Here is a 3,780-nt window from a genome sequence, read left to right on the forward strand (position 1 = left end):
TTCCAGATAAACAGTGACGAAGTTCCAAAAACCAAGTGACAAGCAGAGACATAATTTTAAAAATCGAAGACAGGTAGAGACACCATATCAACGCGAAGACTGAGCAGACAGTTCCAGCCACTTCAACGAACTACAGCAATACAAGAATACGCAACAGCCGTAGCAGAGAATAAACTAAATACAGTCACAAAGCGATGCATTTGCAAGAAAGGTAACCCTATATATATCGAAATCTTTTTTTCATTCATCTTTAAATGTATCTCAGTATCAAGACTTGCATATAGACTGTATAAATACAAGTTCTAAAGTCCAGCGACCCTAAGGCCGAGCAAACCCTCCTCCGGGAGTAAAACATAGAAACGAGGGTCAGGGTTATAACCCGAAACCATTACAATTCATTGAAGAATCAACGCAATCAAATACAACTAAGCCCGAAGGCCAATTTTCCATCAACTGGACAGCGAGACAACAGAGACCCAGGTCCTAGTCTAATGACCGACTACACTAAGGAAGGAAACGACTAAGGAAACCCTCAACCAAACAAGTTGCAATAGGGAATGACCCTACCGGTTCCGTTTGGAGGAAGGGCCAAGTAGTAGTCCGACTAGAAGCCACAACAACCTGCACAGAGACCATAGCAAAGCATTAGCACCGTCAAACTGAAGGATAAACAAAAAAATGAGTGACTGACAGTAAGGGAGAAGAAACCCCGAGAGAACTTACTAGTTCAACAGTCAGCGCTGGAGGAATGAACCCATACTTGGGTCGTAGCCACTGAAAGAAACCCTGCTCACAAGGAGCAGCAACTGTTAGCACACAAGAAAAACTGTGGAGATAGCATTTAGCAAGGAAAGAGTCATCACCTTGCCGGAGTTGAATGAATGTAGAGGAAGGGGTCCTTTGAGGCTGCAACCTGTGTTCACAATACATTGCAAACCAGTCAAACGAAGAAACAATCACACAGATAACTGAAAATACCATTGAAGAAGTTCAGCAGAGCGCGTAAGGAACGTAGGAGAAGCAGTGACACCAGAAGAGCACCAGACCACCGAGAACAGAGAAACCCTCACAACAAAGCCAATAACTTAATGACAGAGCCGAGCTAACCAGATAGAAAATACAAGCAGAGTTATACCACCTACCAACAGAGGAAACCATAGTTGGCGAGAACAGAGCATCGGGCTCAAATCACTTACAGTCACCCACAGAACCGGCGGACAGAGCGCTCAACACCAAACAAAGCAGAGTGAAAATGTTGGAGTAACAACGTAAGGGTTAGGGTTTAGTCCAAGAGCGGGAAGGAAACCCGAGGCCAGGACAACTGTCCTCTCAACGTACAGATTAATCAATACACCCAAAATATCAACGCTAACCCTTGATTACCAAACTAATCACATAATCGTTGATTAAATCATTTGTTGTTAATTATTATTGTTGGTGTTAACCCATAAGTCACAGGCTGGTCCCATCAGCTATGGAATTCATTATGTAGTAGGATGTACTTTGGATCTCATTGGCCACACTAATTTAGATTAGGCTAGTGATATCATTGATTGCAAGTCCACTTCAACGTATGTTCTCACTTTGGGCTCTATCCCCATTTTTTAGTCTAGCCAAAATCAATATGGGATTGTTTTGTCATCGACAAAGGCTAATACAAAGGTGCAACATCATTTCCATTCATGCCATTTGGTTGCAGAACCTGCTCACTGAGCTTAGTATCATATTTCATCACCCGATTATCATATGGTGCAACAATGAAAGCACACTAAAGTTTTTCATAGATCTAGTGCAATGACAATGAAAAAACCACATCAAGATCCATATGCACAAAATCCAAGGATTGGTACATGATGACATCATCGATTTGCAGTATTGTCCCACTTATGAACATATAACCTATATCTTCACGAATACTTTCATTGAGCATAAGTTTCACTTTATGTGAGATCACCTTGGGGTGAAGGACACAATAGCCTAGTAGTTGTAATTTTAATTTTAGTATTGTATTTTCTAAGGGGGGTTTGTTGTTCCCATGTTGTTTTCCCTCTTTTTTCTTGTTCTAGCTGTTCAATTTTACTTAGATGCATTCTGAAATGGATAACTTACATGGCTTTTTTCTGGCACCCATTCATTGGGTTCTCCCTCGTAGTGCTTCCGGGGGGGCTATTGGAGATAACATATAGTTAATTTCACTTTAGTTAGACCAATTACTGCATTCATGCATGGAAACCTTGTTATTATCACCAAGAGTGTACCCCATAAATGCATGCATGAGTTTTACTAATCTCCATTTGCATGAGATAGTTAACAAATGATTGCATAGCCAGTTAACTAGGATGAGGTGTCAAATACATTCAGTGCATATTCACACCTCTCTAGATTCACTACTATATTAGTTAGGCCATGTAGAGTATATTGCATGTAATTGTATTCTCTCATAAAAAAAAAATTCATGAATAGAATTCATTAATTCTCCCTCTAATTTTTCTTTCTTCTTTTCCTACTTTCATGTTTTGTTCATTTTTTTCTAGCTAGATCCATTCTGCATAGGTTTATCTACAATTTCACACTCAAGAGATTGATTAGAATACAAAGATGAAGAAGAATTGTCACCCCTTTGCATTATGTTTTCAATTGTAAACCCTTCCTCTCTTCCTTGGAAAATGAATGATTTATCAATATCCAATTTATTCTCCACAATGGTGTTGAGATGATGCTTCCTAACACTTGAGGGCTAAGAAAATATACACAATGTCCCAACTTCCCACCACATGAGCACTCAATACCACATGGTATGAAGCACATGGGTTCCCTATTACACTAAATTCATATACTAAAATAAAATTATAACTCACTGATTTGACTCAGTCTAGTTTTAAACACAAAAAAAATATGGATTTAGATCATTTCTTTCTACCTTAGTAACCCTCAAGGAAGTAAAAAGGCACATTGTTGCTATCAAGATTATACCTTTTGAATACAAGGATCTCTACATTCCTTGATGCCATTTTCATTGAGGACTTAGGTTTAGATTTCCTTTTCAAGTAAATGCCACACACCTTCTCATGAATAAAATGTGCATATGGCCAAACTTTTTGAACAAGAAAAGTGCTATAACGAAATGGTAGAATACATGGAGAAAGTTTCTAATATTGTAGATGTTATAGGCCATTTTGTCACATCTGGTCAATAGGCCTTCAAACAGGACCAATTCACATCCTTCAACATATTGTCATCATCCCTACACAAAGCCCTAAGCATGACTCTGCTGAATCCTTGAGTTTCTACTCTTAACTACTGAATTCCCAAGCTTTTAAGGCCCAACACACCCTAGCCCTTTAGGGACCAGTGTTGACTACCAAGTTGACCCTCTCTGCACATGCGCTGATCACCAACAGGTTGCTCAGTCTTGGGGGTGCGCTGATTCTAGAAATTTGGGAAAAATAAAAATAATCCCGAAGCTTCCTCTTCCAAAAGCTTCCTGAGGTTGTTTCAACCATTTACCTTGGATAAACATTCAAATCCTATTTGATTCCACCTTAGAGAAATCACCATCTTATCCCTTAAGCTCATTCTCCCATCAGTTTTGGATCTCAAGCCTAGATTGGTAAATGGATAAGAATTAATGAACTACCTCCCACATCTACATATTTACAGTCAGTCATGGGCAAGGGGTTGGATTTTGGAGATTGATTCTACCCTCATGTTTTTTCTTTGAGAGTCATTAATCCATGCATTATGGTGACATAGAGGTATATTTTGTGTTAAGGAAAGGAT

General features: G+C 39.2%; 1 long non-coding RNA gene across 1 annotated transcript; it reads right to left on the reverse strand.

The window, feature by feature from the left end:
- Nucleotides 1-265: 265 nt before the first annotated feature.
- LOC149157136 (uncharacterized) lies at nt 266-1,253 on the reverse strand. The gene is made up of 4 exons (XR_016263729.1): nt 1,143-1,253; nt 864-913; nt 724-786; nt 266-621 (listed from the first exon to the last, which is right to left on the reverse strand). It is a non-coding gene; the product is annotated as an uncharacterized LOC149157136 (long non-coding RNA).
- Between the last annotated feature and the right edge of the window lie 2,527 nt (nt 1,254-3,780).

This window comes from Pinus tabuliformis, chromosome 9 (genome assembly GCF_031772625.1).
Source record: "Pinus tabuliformis cultivar Carrire ecotype Pingquan chromosome 9, CPIR1, whole genome shotgun sequence".
Taxonomy (NCBI): domain Eukaryota; kingdom Viridiplantae; phylum Streptophyta; class Pinopsida; order Pinales; family Pinaceae; genus Pinus; species Pinus tabuliformis.